The sequence below is a fragment of the Geotrypetes seraphini genome, chromosome 5, assembly GCF_902459505.1.
Source record: "Geotrypetes seraphini chromosome 5, aGeoSer1.1, whole genome shotgun sequence".
NCBI classification, from domain to species: Eukaryota; Metazoa; Chordata; class Amphibia; order Gymnophiona; family Dermophiidae; genus Geotrypetes; species Geotrypetes seraphini.
This window is the reverse complement of record NC_047088.1, coordinates 195,405,654-195,423,662: the sequence shown is the minus strand read 5'-3', so window position 1 is coordinate 195,423,662 and position 18,009 is coordinate 195,405,654.

Sequence of the window (18,009 nt, the reverse complement as noted above, 5' to 3'; positions counted from 1 at the left end):
GCTAAGAGTAGCCAGATGTCCTGGTAGAGCCTGGAGACAAGAAAGTGGCTCAGACTTGAAGACCAGTGAAGAAACATCCAGGTGGTGGGGACCCAAGAGGTCAGGGAGTGAGGGACTAGTGGTGGCCCCACAAAGAGGCAGCTGGAAGAGCTGGCAGTCCAAGGCTAACGGGGTCAGGTGGTGGGACCAGTGATGGCACCAAGAGCCATCAAAGAGAACGCCAGGTGAAGCAGCCTGAGAGACCCTGGGAGCATTGGCTAAGATCTAAGGAGCATCTGACAGAGAAACCAGCTGGGACAGTGGCAACCAGCGGAGTGAATGGTGAATGGCACTGGAAGCTGCTGAAGACCTGGAGGGCCAATACAGGGTTAGAGGAAAGACTCAGGAGAAACCTGGAAGGACAGAATCCAGGGAGGACCTCAGGACAACCAGGTTGGGAAGACCTGGTTGCATATTTTAAGAACTGTGTGTGTAACCCTGTTGTGTTGTGTAGAGAACAAAGGTATCTAGGGATGGATATGTGATGGGTAATACCGCTCAGCCTGATCACATGGTCACACTCTATCGTTTTGCCCAGCACTGATGTCAGACTCACTGGTCTATAATTTCCTGTATCAACTCTGGAATCTTTAAAAAAAATTAGCACCACCCTCTAGTCTTCCAATACTATGTTGGATTTTAAAGAAAAATAGCAAATTACTAACAATAGCTATGCAAGTTCATTTTTCAATTCTATCAGCATTCTGGGATATATACCATCTGGTCCAGGTGATTTGTTACTGTTTAATTTGTCAAATTGACCTGTTATATCTTCCAGTGTTACAAAGATTTATTTGAGTTTCTCTGGTTCATCAGAATTGGATACCATTTCTGGCACCTGTAACTCTTCCCACATCTTCCTTGGTGAAGACCAAAGCAAAGAATTAATTTAATATCTCCACTATAACCTTGTCCTCCCTGAGAGCCCCTTTTACCCTTTGTATATCTGTCCAACTGATTCTCTTCCTGGCTTCTTGCTTTTAAAATACCTAAAAAAGTTTTTACTGTGTCTCTCTTTGCCTTCCTTATAAGCATCTTGCATTTGACTTGCTATTCCTTGTGCTGTTTACAATTATTTTCAGTCTGAAGGATTCTATTTTAGCTCTAATAGCTTCCTTCATTTAACTCGTTAGCAACGCTGGCTGCCATTTTGTCTTTATTCCTCCTATTTTAATGCATGGAATATTTCTAGACTGGGCTTCTAGGATACTATTTTTGGATACCATCCATACCTGATATAAATTGATGACCTTTGCAGCTGCTCCTCTAAGTTTCTTTTTTACCATTCTCTCATGTTATCATAGTCTCCTTTTTTTAAAGTTAAATGATATTGTATTGGATTTTCTGTGTGAACTTATTCAAGGGATTATATCAAATCTGATCATGTTATGATCACTATTATCAAGTAGTCTCAGCACTATTACCTCCCACACCAATTCTAGCACTCCACTAAGAACTAACAGCTTCATTCGAAGCACCTCCCTCTCCTATCACCTACATCTCCCTTGTTTTCAAAGCACCTTGATAGCCAAGTACAAAGCTCTGGTGGCTATGCTCCATCTATGCAAACAGGGACAATGAGCCAGTACACACACATACAGCACTGCCTGCTTTTCCTCCTCACCCTACATAGGTTTCTGTTTATTAGAAGAAGTGTAATCACTCTAGGAACTGTAACCCTCTGCTGTGGTTGGGAAAATAATGCTGCCTCCAGAAATATGTTCTGATAGTATTGGAACCCAGGACTTTTCCACTTCTTTGGAAGAGTTGGGGTGGGGTGAGGAGGGTATATAAAAAAGAGTGTATGGAAAGAGAAAAGAGGTAGAGAGAGATGCTGGAAAGATGAATGGTTGTAAGAAGGAGCAGCAGTAATATTGATCATTGAGGCTCAGTTGTGCTGAGCCCAAGTAAACGGAAACAACGTTTCAGCCATTGTGTGTGGCTTTCTTCAGGGTATACTATGAAGTCTGCAGGGTTGTCTTTATATAATGAGTTCTCAAATCTGATTGGCTGAGATTTGAGGTGGGTGGTTTCAGTTTGAACTCTGGAAGGTGGAAAAAGTTGCCATTCTCGGAACATAACATAAGAATCACCATACTGGGACAGACCAAAGGTCCATCAAGCCCAATATCCTGTTTCCAACAGTAGCCAATCCAGGTCCCAAGTACCTAGCTAGATCCCAAGTAGTAAAACAGATTTTATGCTGCTTATCCCAGAAATAAGCTTTGGATTTCCCCAAGCCATCTCAATAATGGCCTATGGACTTCTCTTTTAGGAAATTATCCAAACCTTTTTAAAAACCCTGCTAAGATAACTGATTTTACCACATTCTCCGGAAATGAATTCCAGAGTTCAATTACAAGTTGTATGAAGAAATATTTTATCCACTTTGTTTTAAATCTATATAACATAACATAAATCTTTATATACCACAAAAGCCTTTTGGGTCGAGGTGGTTTACAAAAGAGGTAGGCTGAGTAGAATCAGCGAGTCACATGAATATACAGACTGATAAATAGAGGTGCACAATGTAGTAAGAAAGCAAATCTTTTCAAGAGTGAGGCTAACATAGAGGTAGGATGGTTAAGGTCCGAGAGCTTACAACATGGGAATGAAGGAATGGTGGTGATGGAAGACTTATCCTGGGGAGTTTAGGCTGAATTGCCAAATTTGGAGAAGAGGTACGTTTTAAGATTTCTGAAGTGCATGTAGGAAGTAGATGCTTTGACCAGTGGGTGCCATTCAGGGTCTTTGGAGGCAATTTGGTAGGGCAGGAGGCTCATGATGAATCTTTTTTGAGTGCATGCTTTGACTGAAGGGAAGGTAACTTCATCGCATGCACCCTAGAAACATAGAAACATAGAACATGACGGCAAAAAAGGGCCATCTAGTCTGCCCACACTAATGGCCCACCCCCTAACTACCTCCATGAAGAGATCCCACATGCCAATCCCATCTTTTCTTAAAATCTGGCATGCTGCTGGCCTCAATTACCTGTTGTAGAAGATTATTCCAGCGATCAACCACCCTTTCGGTGAAGAAATATTTTCTGGTGTCGCCATGAAATTTCCCACCTCTGATTTTCAACGGATGCCCTCTTGTTGCCGTGGGTCCTTTAAGGAAAAAGAGATCCTCTTCCACCTCGATACAGCCTGTGACATATTTGAACGTCTCAATCATGTCTCCCCTCTCTCTGCGTTCCTCGAGTGAGTACAGCTGCAACTTACCAAGTCGTTCCTCATACGGGAAATCCTTGAGTCCTGAGACCATCCTGGTGGCCATTTGCTGAACCGACTCAACTCTCCGCACATCTTTTTGACAATGCGGCCTCCAGAATTGTACACAGTATTCCAGATGGGGGTCTCACCATGGATCTGTACAACAGCATTATGACCTCGGGCTTATGGCTGACGAAACTTCTACGGATACAGCCCATGATTTGTCTAGCCCTGGATGAAGTTTTTTCCACTTGATTGGCAGTCTTCATGTCTCCACTAATGATCACCCCCAAGTCACGTTCTGCTACAGTCCTTGCTAGGATCTCTAGGGTGTAAGTCCTGCATGGATTTTTGCTGCCAAGGTGTATGACCTTGCATTTTTTGGCATTGAAACTTAGTTGCCAAGTCTTTGACCAATGCTCCAGCAGGAGTAGGTCCTGCGTCATACTGTCGGGCATTGAGCTTTTGTCGGGCACTGTGCTTTCATCTATTGTGCGGTTGCCTACCATGTTGCATAGTTTGGCGTCATCGGTGAATAATGTAATTTTACCTCGAAGCCCCTCAGCCAAGTCTCTTACGAAGATGTTAAATAGGATCGGACCCCAGTTTTAGTATTTTTAGAAAGAGCAAAAAAAGGGATTCACATCTACCCTTTCCTTAGTGCCAGCAGCAGATGAATCCAGAGATAAGTAGGGATAGCACATATCTACCAGCAGGTGGAGATAGAGAACTAACTCGTAGGTGTATATCTTGGATGGAATACCTCCTGGCCAGCCAGTATGCTCTATATCCAGCAGGTTGGATGACTGCTATTCCTCTAGTCTCCTGGCTTCAGTTTTCTGGATAAGAAAGGCAAAATCCTCCTGTGGCTTAAGCCTTAGTTGAGAAATCTTCTTGTGACTTAGGCCTCAGTTGAGAAATCTTCCTGTGGCTTAGGCATCAGATGAGCTGTGGGGTGTTGGCTGAACGGTGCCAACTTTGCGGGAAACACTTGGATTCTCCCAGGTCTCTTCCCCACCCTCCCCACATCAAGAACCTGAATACCTGAGGGCTTCTTTCCCATAAGTGAAAAAAAAGAGTCTGGATTTTCCGGTGGTGTTGGCATTTCAAATTCCAGAGAAGTGTGAAAAGTAGTGGAGCTGGGAATTGCGGCAAAAGTGGTTAAGTGAGGTAAGCGCTGCATGCAGTCAGGAGTAGCTTCCACTGTGAGCTCGGGAGATGCGGCAGCAGTTAGTTTGACCCAGTAGTGTGCGCTGGTGCCACGAGTAAAAGAAGCGCTGGATGAAGAGAAGATGGCGCCCTCGTGAGAGCAGGCCACGGCAGTGAGTGAGCTCCGCCCATCTTCTTCTACGGGGGCGGTGAGTGAGTAGATGTTACAGAGAGAGAGGCAGAGGGGAGGATTCACAGGCAGGCATGCAGCTCTTCTCTACAGAGTTTGTCCAGATGCTTCACAATACTTTTGTGCTGCAACGGTCAAACCTGGAGGGGAGAGGGGAGGGCTCAGGTGATGGAATGGCCCAGGTATCTTTGTCCCGACCTCTGTTAGGAGTTGGGGAGGGCCAGCAAGGTGCCAAATGACACATGGTAGTGCAGGATGCAGAGGTTTTTCGGTCTGCTAACTCTGAGCTCTCATTTCCCCTGTTTGACTCCGGGGAGTCTGATAATGAACAAGATATGGAGGTGGAGGTAGGAGCAAGAGGAGCCAGCAGCATTTATCTCTAAAGTGCTAGAGTATCTGCATATTTCTCCACCTGACACAGGGGTGACTAGGGTATCCAATCCTCTGATGGCTGTAATGAAGAAGCTTCCTAGAGCCTTCCCGGTGCATGAGGCCATGCAGGAATTAATATCGGAGTAATGGACTGCTCCGGAGTCAGGTCTCAAGGTAGCTAAAGCTAAGAGGCATTTGTATTCTGTGACTCAGGAGGAGCTGGATAGGTTTCAGCTTCCAAAGATGGACGCGTTGGTGGCAGCCATTTCTAGAAGAACCACTCTTCCAGTGGAGGGGGGAGTGGGACTTAAGGATTCACAGGACAGGAAGCTTGAGACTACCTTGAAGGCTTCATTCAATGTGGCAGCCCCGACTCTGCAGACGGCCGTGTGTAGTTCCTATGCGGCACGTGCCTGTCTTCAATGTGTCCAACGGGTCATGGCTGGCCTCCTCTGGGGCTGTGGGCCAGTTGGTATAGGACATTAGGTCCTCATTGTTATTTTTGCGAGTTACGAGTTGGATTCTTCTCTCGCGGAGTAGATTGTGTTAGAATCCTCCGTCTTCTAGTTATCCGGTGGGATATAGGGGGTGAAGCAGGTCCTACTTCCTCTTAAGGCTCCTTGGTTTTTGTTTTTTGCAGAGTTTTTGGATGAGAGGACTTATAATGCTCTGGTTCTATCAGTATGTTCTTTGTGATTTTGGAGGTCGGTTCACTTCTTTATACTCTTCCTGGTAGTAGGTAGGGCTGTGTGGCCTCTAAGATCTTCGATGTTTTCATCTGTCAGGGGGTGGCAGGTTTGTCCCACCTGGTTTAGGTTTGCTTTGATACATCCTACTTGTCTCTGGATTCATCTGCTGCCGGCACTAAGGAAGGTAAAATTATGTCCTACCTGTTAATTTTCTTTCCTTTAGATGCAGCAGATGAATCCAGAGTCCCACCCTAGTGTGTTCTCAGAGGTTTTTTTTAGTTTTTCTCTCGCAGGTTGGTTTCCTTGGTGGATCAGAATGTTCTTTTTGCTAATGGGAAAGACGTTTGTTGATATGGGTTGAATTGGTCCTGATGCTTTGGCAAGAGTGATACTGGCTGGCCAGGAGTGATTTCATCCAAGATATACATCTGCGAGTCAGTTCTCTATCTCCACCTGCTGGTAGATGTGTGCTATCCCTACTTGTCTCTGCATTAATCTGCAGAGTCTAAAGGAAAGAAAATTAACAGGTAGGACATAATTTTACCTTCCAGTCCACTCAGTATTTTATAGATCTCTATCATATCACCCCTGAGCCCATAGGCAACGGAATGCTTTTTTGTTTGGGGGGGCAAAAGCTCCACCCTAGCCCTAGCAAGATTCTGTGACATGACCTCTCTCTCCAGCATCTGACTCCCCCCACCTACCTTTCCTAGTCACTATAATTTTAAATCTTTGGGCAGCCACCGCACAGCATCAGTGAGCAGGCCTGCCCCAGAAGTATTCATTCTGCAGCGACTTCCTGTTCCCACAAAGGCGGGACACTGCAGGCCTGCTTGTTGATGCTGCACAAGGCTGCCTGAAGATTTACAATTACAGCAACCGGAAGGAGGAAGGTGGGGGAGTAGAACCATAGGCATCGGAAGGGGGGCCACAGGGGCCATGGCCTCCCCAAAAATTGCCCTTCCTGTAGGTCAGGGGTGTCCAATGTCAGTCCTCGAGGGCCGCAATCCAGTCAGGTTTTCAGGATTTCCCCAATGAATATGCATGAGATCTATGTGCATGCACTGCTTTCAATGCATATTCATTGGGGAAATCCTGAAAATCCGACTGGATTGCGGCCCTCGAGGACCGACATTGTACACCCCTGCTGTAGGTGATCCAGTGGGGGGGGGGGGTAACCCCCACTTCTTGCGAGGCTGGGAGCTTGCTACCGGCCAGCGTGCCTCTATAACACGCCCCTGCCGGCATCTACTCTTCCCCCTCCTCCCTCCCGCCTGCTCACTCACCCGTCACGTTTAACTTCTTAGAAAAGCACTGCACTGTGCTGCCACTGGCCTCGGCGTCTTCTCTCCACTGCGGCACACCCTCTCTGACAACTTCCTGTTTCCGCTAGGGCTGGCCACAGTGGAGAGAAGATGCTGAGGCCAGCGGCAGTGTGGCACAGCGCTTTTCTATGAAGTTAAATGCGGTGGGTGGGTGAGCAGCGGGAGGGAGGAGCAGGGAGGAGTAGATGACAGCAGGGGCACGTTACAGAATGCTGACCAGCAGGCACGCTGGCCGATAGCTAGGTGTAGAAGAGAGGAGCATATGGGACTGGGGGAAGGGAGAGATATGGACAGAGGAATTAAGAGAGGGAGAGATGGACATGAGGGAAGGTGGAGGGGGGGAAGGGAGAAATGGATGTGGAGGGGGCAAGATGGGGAGGGGAGAGAGATTTGGGGAGGGGAGAGAAGGGGGAGGGAGAGATGGACAACTCAGGGAATACAGAGAAGGAAGAGAACACATGGCTAGGAAATGTGGACTGGGGAATGTGAGACGTTAGAGATGTCATACTTTGGAGCACACCAGGACCTCTGGCCATACTCTGCTGCTTCTGCCTGTGGCTTTATGAAAAAAGAAGTGCAGCTGGAAAGAATGAGGAGACCTTCTTGGATGTTTTAGAGCTAGCCAGAACACAAGTACACACTCTTAGGAGAGGGCATGAACTTGGGACATAGAAGGGAGGAAGGGAGGGAGGGAAGGGGCATGAACTTGGGACATAGGATGGAAGAATGGGGGAAAGAAATGCTGAGGTGGTGGAGAATTGTTAAACATGGGTGTGAATAAGAGGGAAAGAGATGGTGTACATGGGGAAATGAAGAAAGAGGAGAATTATTGAACATGGTGATGGGAGAGGCGTGAGGTAGAGATAAAAGGGTGAAATGTTGGATGTGGTGGTGAAGAGGGAAATGGATGCAAGAGGGAGAAATGCTGGACATAGTGGTAGAGGGAATGGAGGAAGAGATGTGGCATGGAGCTGAAGAGGTGTGATAGAAGCAGAAATATTGGACATGGGGCTGGTGGGCAGGGGGCAAAAGATGCTGCACATAGTCCAGGGGATAAGAGAGGGAGAAATATTGGATGTGGCAGTAGAGGGAGTAGGAGAGAGGCACTCTGGATCCCTCTCTCTCTCTCTTTCCCCACTCCCTTTGCAGCAAGGGAGGGAATGAGAGAGAGAGGAAGACGTTGCACATGGGGGTGGAGGAGAGAGGAAGAAATGCTGTGCAGTGGTGGAGAGGGGAAAAAGAGTGCACTTTATGTAGTTTAATTTTGTGGCTACCATTGTGTATTATTAATAAGATTATATTGTGTGTATATGAAAAATGAATGGAAGAAATGGTGTTTACAATTAGAACTATTATTATGGGGGTAAGGTCTGGGGAGGAGCTTGGGCAGGCATGTGGCGGAGTCTAATGTGGAGCTTTTGTGCCCCCAAACAAAAAAGCGTACCATTGCCTATGAGTAGAGTCATGACTGCCAATTTTTGTGGAGGCCATGGCCTTCCTCGTTCCGATGCCTTTGTATGATCCATTTCTTCTCCAAACAAGAGTCCTAGCTGCTTTAGACTTTCTTCATAGGGAAAGTCTCTTTTACCATTTTACCATTTTCATCACCCTTCTCTAAACCTTTTCTAATTCCGCTATATCTTTTTTTAGATACTGCAACCAGAATTGCATACAGTATTTGAGGTGTGGCCGTACCATAGAGCGATACAAGGCCATAAGCACTTGTGTTGGCCTCATGGATTCTCTAACTTTCCCGTGATCATGTGCAACTTCTCTTTGCTTTCTCTCTATCTTCTTTTCTCTAGTTCTGTAGTTCAATTAGTGTATAGAAGAAAAAAAAAAAATTCTTCCATCCAATAACATATTTAGCACTGACATATCCTCCTAGTTCTATAGGAAGACTGGAACAAGTTCTAATAACAATGTTCACATTGTTCTTGTTATGAGATCCTTCTCATAGGAAACAATTTTTATTTTGAAAGACTTGGCTGAACAACAAATATATCACAGCATGGTGACGGCAGGGATAAATTCACTTTGTGAAAAATGAAACACACTGAATGTTGCATTACGTCAATCTCTTGAGCAACTGTACTGTGAACATTTTAGTCTGGAGACTGGAGTTAAAAGCCCACATTGGATTCAAACAAGAGGCATATCAGCCGCGCTGCAGGAGGGAGCCCAAAGCCAATTTCATGTTTGTTTTCCTGCTCAGATTTTCCACTTGTGAAAGGGCAAGGGTGATTTAGCAAAGGGAAATACATACAGTTCGCTAGCCACTAGATTTGTAAAAGAAATGGATTTGGATTTTTCCTCTTGTTCCCCTTGGGAAGGAACATTGAAAAACAATTCCTGAATGTGTCTCCAAGGCCTGAATTGCCTCTCAAAATTTTCTATTGGCCGAAAATGCATCATATGAAATGTAAATATGAGCACTATGGTTTCATATTTTCCATACTTCTACTACGTTTTTATGGATATGAGTGTCCTCCTATCCTAGTGTTTGTACTTTTCCTAGTCATATAGCACAACCTAGTGGTTAAGGGGCTAACCAGCACCACAGTGCAGTATCAGAGGCTCTTTCTGCAGCACCTCCCCCCTCCCGACAGTATTTTCCTACACACACACACAAAACTGAGACCCATGTCCGGTCCCTAACAAAGAGTAATTATTAGTCTTTCCTATAATTCCCTGGAAAAAAAAAATCCCTGTGCATGAGCTATGTTTTTGGCTCACAGTGATTTCCTTTTTGGATCGCTTTCGAATCTTCACCCACCCCTGTGACTTTTCCATGCTAATATAATTTTACTATGGGTATTTGCAGCATTTACTGAGAATAGTCAGTTTCTGGAGTTTATGCTATTTCACTTTCTTTTTTTAAACGACATTTAACACTTAATAAAATTTTATTAGCCTAGCTTTGTGTTTATAAGGCCACAAAAATCTTGGCAGGTTACCAGACATCCTCTGTATTATGATGCAATGTATTATGATATAGTGTGAACAGTGAGAATAATGCTTGGAAAATTAGCAAAGGATAGGAAATTATCTGGATTAATAGCTCCACAGATGGATTGGGAAGGCTAAGGCAAGGCATGGTATTGACAAGAGACAAGTTTAGGGATTTGGAAGTCTCATTTCTTTCCTATCCTAAGGCCAGACTGACCTTGCTGAGAAAACACCTTCTTGGGGTTACCATATGGCTCCAGATAAAAAAGGATGGATTGAGACATCCAGGCTTTATTTCCACAATGGAAGTAAAAACCAGAAGTCTTAATTCGTCCTCTTTTTCTGGAGCCATAAGGTAACCTTACACCTTCTTGTTCTGTCCCATGTAGAATGTGGACCTCACTGCTTCAGGAATAATTGACTATGAGCTGCAATGTGTGGCATGGCTCCTCTTTATATACTTGCAAAGTCATGCAAGTGTGCTGGCTTGGTTCGCTGAAGTAGTTGCATGACTTACTTTGTGTAATGCATTTTCAATTTCAGTGAAAAGGACAAGAAGGAATTCTCTTTGCAGGAGACTGCTGTTACCAAGTGGATTAAAGCAGCTGTATGGAGCAGATGAAACACAAGATGCCAGCTACATTCTGTTGCTTTGCTTGTCAGATGTGCTTCTGTTTGGAGTAGTTTCAGACTTTTACTGTGAGCTAGAGTTACTGAGTTGTTTGATTGTCAGGAGTGTCTGTCAGCCAAAATATCCTGGTTTGGGATTTTTTGTGTGTGTGTTTTGCTACATGCTGTACATCAAAACAGTAAACTGCGCTGCCACATCTCCTGCTTATTCATTGATTCCTTAAGCAGGGCCCATTAAGGCCAACTGATATCCTAAACACAGCCCAGCAATGGTGCCCTTTTGCCTTTCCATTGTTTAACTGAGAAGACATTAAGAAAGACTCAATAAGTGCTCAGAAATACCATTATTGTATGAAACAAAACATCATATATATTGCATAATGATTAGGAAAACACTGGATAATGGGTGTGGCAGATGGCAGTGAAAGTGTTAAGGGCATGATAGCTCTGTGGTGTCCCCTTGCTTTGGTGCTCTAAGCACATGCTTACTCCCCCTTTTGCAAAACTGCAAAAGTGGTTTTTAGTGCCAGCCAGCACGTTGAATGCTTGCTCTGTGCTGCTCCCAGCATTCACAGGAACTCTTGAGCGTCAGAGCAGCGTGGAGCATTCAGTGTGCCGGCCAGTGCTAAAAAAAATGCTTTCACAGTTTTATAAAAGGGGGTGGGAATTAGTTTGCTAAATAATAATAATAATTTATTTTCTTGTATACCGCCCTACCAAAGGTTCTAGGCTGTTCACAACAGAAAAACAGACATTTCTGTAAAAATACAATGAACAATTAGGGAAACTTAATGTGTGGCATGAAACTATATATTCAAGCCACACTCTGTTCAATATGGGGCAGTTCCATGTAGGTCCCCCAAATTTGGGAGCTAAAATGGCATCAGGAAAGTGGTAAAAACCATATGGTTCTTGAACCAATGCATACCCGCCTTGAAACTTTAAAGGCCAGGCTCTAACGGTATACAACTGAAACCGATCACCTAAGACTCATTGCTGATGGGAGGCATTGTTCACAATGAGTGCCTTTCCAACACTCCAAGGTCCCACCAGACCAGTTTAGCTGTGAATATACCGCTGACACCATTAATCTTTGACTCAAGTATATAGCAAAAGTACTCCAACCAAATGTCTCCAATACAATGTGAATACACTGCTATATACCCTGACTCGAGTATATGATGAATGTAATCTAATCAAATGCCTCCAATACATTATAAATGTATCCTTATATGCCTCCAGTCTACTTCAAAAAATTGCGAGCCATGGAATCGAGGGTGATATAATCACGTAGATTAAAAACTAGTTGGTGGATAGAAAACAGAGAGTGGGGGTAAATGGGCAATACTCGGACTGGAAAAGCATCATGAGTGGAGTGCCGCAGGGTTCAGTGCTCGGGTCTGTGCTCTTCAACATATTTATAAACGAAATAGAAATTGGCACGACGAGTGAAGTGATTAAATTTGCGGATGATACAATGTTATTCAGAGTAGTGAGGACACAGAAGGATTGTGAAGACCTTCAACGAGACATAAACACACTCAAGGAATGGTCCGCAAAATGGCAAATGAGGTTCAACGTGGATAAGTGCAAGGTGATGCATGTCGGTAACAAAAATCATACGCACGAATACAGGATGTCCGGTGCTATACTCGGAGAGAGCCCCCAGGAAAGAGACTTGGGAGTACTTGTAGACAAGTCAATGAAACCATCCATGCAATGCGTGCCGGCGGCAAAAAGGGCAAACAGAATGCTAGGAATGATTAAGAAGGGGATCACAAACAGATCTGAGAAGGTTATCATGCCTTTGTACCGGACCTTGGTACGCCTCCACCCTCAATACTGGGTCCAACACTAGTCACCATTCATGAAAAAGGACATAGTACTACTCAAAAGGGTCCAGAGAAGAGCGACAAAAATGGTTAAGGGACTGGAGGAGTTGCCATACAATGAGAGGCTAGAGAAACTGGGCCTCTTCTACCTTGAAAAGAGGAGACTGAGAGGGGACATGATCGAAACATTTATGATATTGAAGGGAATTGACTTAGTAGAGAAAGAGAGATTGTTCACCCTCTCCAAGGTGAAGAGAACAAGAGGGCACTCACTAAAGTTAAAAGGGAATAGATTCCGTACAAACGTAAGGAAGTTCTTCTTCACCCACCGAGTGGTAGAAATCTGGAATGCTCTTCCAGAGTCTGTTATAGGGGAAAGCACCCTTCACCAATTCAGGAAAAGGTTGGATAAGTTCCTGCTGGACCAGAACATACACAGGTAAGGCTAGACTCAAATAGGGCACTGGTCTTTGACTTAAGGGCCGCCGCATGAGCTAACTGCTGGGCACAATGGACCACTGATCTGACCCAGCAGCGGCAAATCGTATGTTCAAAGATACTTCTATAACTTGTGCCAATCTAAATCTTAATCCCCCAGCCTAACGTGAACATACCTCGGTAACTCTCACTCCACTTTCCCAGTGTATTGTGAATGTCCCCTTAATGCTCTGCCTCCAACATATTGTGAATGCACCTCTACTTCCCTATCTCCACCCGTCAGTATAATGTGAATGTACCCTTAATCCTGTACCTACATAACAATCTATTGATCAAATCGGAAAGGTGGTGAATGTTACGCTGATCTTCAAAAATGGTTCGAAGGGAGATCCGGGAAACTACAGACCAGAGAGTCTAATCTCGGTACCGGGAAATATGGTAGAGGCGCTGATAAAGGACCGCATCATTGATCACATTGACAGACACAGTCTGATGAGGACCAGCCAGCATGGTTTCAGCAAAGGCAGATCTTATTTGATAAACTTGTGGCACTTCTTCAAGGGAGTAAACAGGCAGATAGACAAGGTCGACCTGGTTGACATTGTATATCTGGATTATAAGAAGGCATTCGACAAGGTTCTACATGAACGACTACTTCAGAAAATTGCAAGCCATGGAATCGAGGGTGAAATACTCACGTGGATTAAAAACTGGCTGAAGCATAGGAAACAGAGAGTGGGGGTAAATGGACAATACTCGGACTGGAAGAGCGTCACCAGTGGGGTGCCGCAGGGCTCGGTGCTTGGACCCGTGCTCTACAACATCTTTATAAATGATCTGGACATTGGTACGACGAGTGAGGTAATTAAATTTGCGGACGATACAAAGTTATTCAGAGTAGTGAAGACACAGGGGGATTTCGAAGATCTGCAACATGACATAATCAAGCTCAAGAAATGGGCATCAACATGGCAAATGAAGTTCAACGTGGATAAGTGTAAAGTGATGCATGTCTGTAACAAAAATCTCATGCACGAATACAGGATGTCCGGGGCAGTACTTGGATAGACCTCCCAGGAAAGAGACTTGGGAGTTCTGATTGACAAGTCAATGAAGCCGTTTGCGCATTGTGCAGCGGTGGCGAAAAGGGCAAACAGAATGCTAGGAATGATTAAGAAGGAGATCATGAATAGATCGGATAAGGTTATCATGCCTCAGTACCGGACCATGGTGCGCCCTCACCTGGAGTACTGTGTCCAGCACTGGTCACCGTATATGAAGAAGGACACGGTACTACTCGAAAGGGTCCAGAGAAGAGTGACTAAAATGGTTAAGGGGCTGGAGGAGTTGCCGTACAGTGAGAGATTGGAGAAACTGGGCCTCTTCTCCCTTGAAAAGAGGAAATTGAGAGGGGGCATGATAAAAACATTCAAGATAATTAAGGGAATAGACTTAGTAGATAAAGACAGGTTGTTCACCCTCTCCAAGGTAGAGAGAACGAGAGGACACTCTCTAAAGATAACAGGGGATAGATTCCGTACATACGTAAGGAAGTTCTTTACATAGAGAGTGGTAGAAAACTGGAACGCTCTTCCGGAGTCTGTTATAGGGGAAAACACCCTCCAGGGATTCAAGACAAAGTTGGACAAGTTCCTGCTAAACTGGAACATACGCAGGTGAGGCTGGACTCATTTAGAGAACTGGTCTTTGACCTGGAGGCCGCCGCATGAGCGGACTGCTGAGCACGATGAACCACTGGTCTGACCCAGCAGTGGCAATTCTTATGTTGTGAATATATCGCTGTAACCCGTTCTGGGCTCCTGGAGAGGACGGGCTATAAAACGAAATAAATAGAGTGTAAGTTGCTATTTCTGCACCAGCATTTAGGCACTATCATGCACGTCAAATAAAAAGGAGACATAAACGTGAGTGCAGAACTGTTGCACTTTAGCGTGATATGACTTCTAAATCCGAGTTTAGGCATTTTACAGAATATGCGCAAAAATCCAGTAGAATGTATGACCATTTTCAAAACAAGAAAACATCTATCTTTTTGGATCAAAAATGACCATCTATCTTTTTGAATCATTTTTGAAAAAATAAAACATCCAAAAGAAAACTGCCCAAATCAAGCCATTGGGATGTAGGATGGGCCAGCATTTTTAGTAGACTGAACACTCAGACATCCCAGCAGAGCAATGGGACACCCTAGGGGATTCTGTAGTGAACTTTGTATAAACAATCCCAGATACACATCTCATCGTAACTCCCTTATATTGTAGGGTGAGCAGGGCTGGATTAAAAGGTAGGCCCAGTAGGCACGTGCCTTGGCCCCAAAAATATCAAGGGGGCCCCAGGGTCGGCGGGTGAGGTGAGGTCAGCTTCCCTCCCTTCCAGTCCCTTGCTGCCCTCTCGCCCACAAGCAAACTGAACTCAAGCCGCGGGGCTCTAACACTGCATGCGCTGGCTTCCCTTCTCCTCTGAAACAGGGAGGGAGGGAGGAGGGAGGAGAAGGGAATCTGGCGTGCAGTGTTAGAGCTCCATGGCCTGGGTTCATATCGATCTAACAATGCATGCGCTGGCTTCCCTTCTCCTTCCGTCCCCTCATGACGTAACTTTCTGTTCATCGGAGAAAGGAAGCCGAAGCATGCTGTGTTATAGCCTCACAGCCTGGGTTCAGGTTGCTTACAGGCTGGACTCATTTAGAGAACTGGTCTTTGACCTGGAGGCCGCCGCATGAGCAGACTGCTGAGCACGATGGACCACTGGTCTGACCCAGCAGTGGCAATTCTTATGTTGTGAATATATCGCTGTAACCCGTTCTGGGCTCCTGGAGAGGACGGGCTATAAAACGAAATAAATAGAGTGTAAGTTGCTATTTCTGCACCAGCATTTAGGCACTATCATGCACGTCAAATAAAAAGGAGACATAAACGTGAGTGCAGAACTGTTGCACTTTAGCGTGATATGACATCTAAATCCGAGTTTAGGCATTTTACAGAATATGCGCAAAAATCCAGTAGAATGTATGACCATTTTCAAAACAAGAAAACATCTATCTTTTTGGATCAAAAATGACCATTTCTCAGATGCATTTGTCATCGGTGCCAGAGCAGGGGGGAAGGAGAGGAAACAGATATCAGACCTGAGAGGAGGAAAGGAGGAAGGAGACAGATTCCAGATTTGAGGGGAGGAAAGGAGGAAAGAGAGAGATGCTAAAATCTGCTGGGAGGGAGGGAGAGATGGAAGGGAAGAAGACAGATGCCACACCATGGGGGGAGCGGAGAGAAGTAGATGGATGCCACACCAATGGGGAGGAGGGAGAGATGGAAGGGAGAGGCAGGAAGTTTCTGGAAGAGGCATAGAAAGAGAGCAGATGCGAAATTCCTAAAACAGAAATAAAAACACGACCACTAAAAGCCCTCAAGATCTTCATATTACCTCTCTAGCTATGCTCTACAATTCATATAATTCTGTCATTCTGTAACGCTGTAATTCTTTATTCATTGTAATTCTGTCCTTAAACTAACCTTTTGTAATCCGCCTTGAACCGCAAGGTAATGGCGGAATAGAAATCCCTGATGTAATGTAATGTAATGTAATATGGAAGAGGCAGAGAGAGAGAGAGTAGACAGTGTATGGAATGAAGAGAATTATTAGAAGATGAGGAAAGCAGAAACTAGACAACAAAGGTAGAAAAAAATTTCTATTTGTTTTATTTATTTATTTTTGCTTTAGGATAAAGTATTATTGTAGCTGTGTTGATAATTGTTTATTAACAGAAAATGGAAATAAGGTGATCCTGTTTATTGGACTAATTTTAATACATTTTTTTATTAATTCAGAGACCATTCAGAGACTAATTCAGAGACCTTTCCTCAGGTCAGGACAAGGATACTGTAACAGCAGTATAGTTTACTGACCCGAAGAAAGAGGTTTTAACCTCTGAAAGCTAACTGAGAAATGTATTAGTCCAATAAAATGATGGGCACTAAATTTTCTTCCCGCCATGCCCTATGCCTCCTACCGAAATGCAAAATATACATTGGTGGGTTTCCCAAAGCCCTGCCAGCTGAAGATCTCTTCCTCTAGGAAGGAAGGGGGGATTTGTTCAGAGATGTTTGAAGGCACTAGTATGGTAATCTTTGTTTGTTTTGAATTTTAAAACAAAGGAAATAAAGTGGACATAAATAAGTAACTAAGAAAATGGGTAAATAAATGGGGGCAGGGCATGGTGGAGCAGGGGAAAGGTGAGGGTGGGGCAGGGGGCCCAGTGTACTTGTGCGCGTGCCTAGGGGCCCTCGACAAATTAATTCTGCTCTGATGGTGAGCCCTCCAAAACCCACCCAAAACCTACTGGACCCAACTGTACTCCACAACAAATAGCCCTTATGTCTGCAGGTGTCACCTATATGCATGTTCAATGGGATTAGGGTAGGGCTTGAAAGGCTCACATATTCCACCATAAGTGTAGTAGTTAGAGTGGAACATGACCTGAGTCCCTATCTCTATATATTTTACTACACTGTCCACCAGGCTACTCCAGATGCCTACTTGCTTGAGTGCCTGAACAAATTCCTTTAAAACGTACTAGGAGAATGATATAGAAAACCAAATAAATAAATAAATAGATCAACTACAGAAAGGAGAAAAAAAGTTCATTTTTTCCTGGGCCAGCATTTCCCACATTTCATTAGGAACTTCCTATTTTTTATGATTTCCTTACACTGTGTTGTCATTTTGGTAGGATGACATAGAATTATTTCTTAAATTTGAGACAATTTCTTCGATGGTTTTCACCCACCATTATACTCAAGTAGCCTGAACACAACTGGGAGAATGAGTGCCAGTTGCAAAGCTCCGTGTTTATTTGTCAACATATTTTTATATTAATCAAAATAAAAGTGTCAAAACCAGTTTAGACATTTTCAGCTGACATGTAATTACTTATTACAAACATACAGCTGTAGAAATGTGTGCAGTCAGTATGCAGGATTTCTGCCATAAATTTCTAGATTTCCTGGATGAACTTCTCTAATCATTTTATTACTGTGCTGTGTTCAAAAGAACCCTGCAAAGCTAAAAGCAGCTCAGAAAAAAAAATGAAATCACTGGATTGCCCAAATATAGTTTCTCAGTGAGTTCAGGCCATATCTGTATAGAACAGAGGTTCAATTT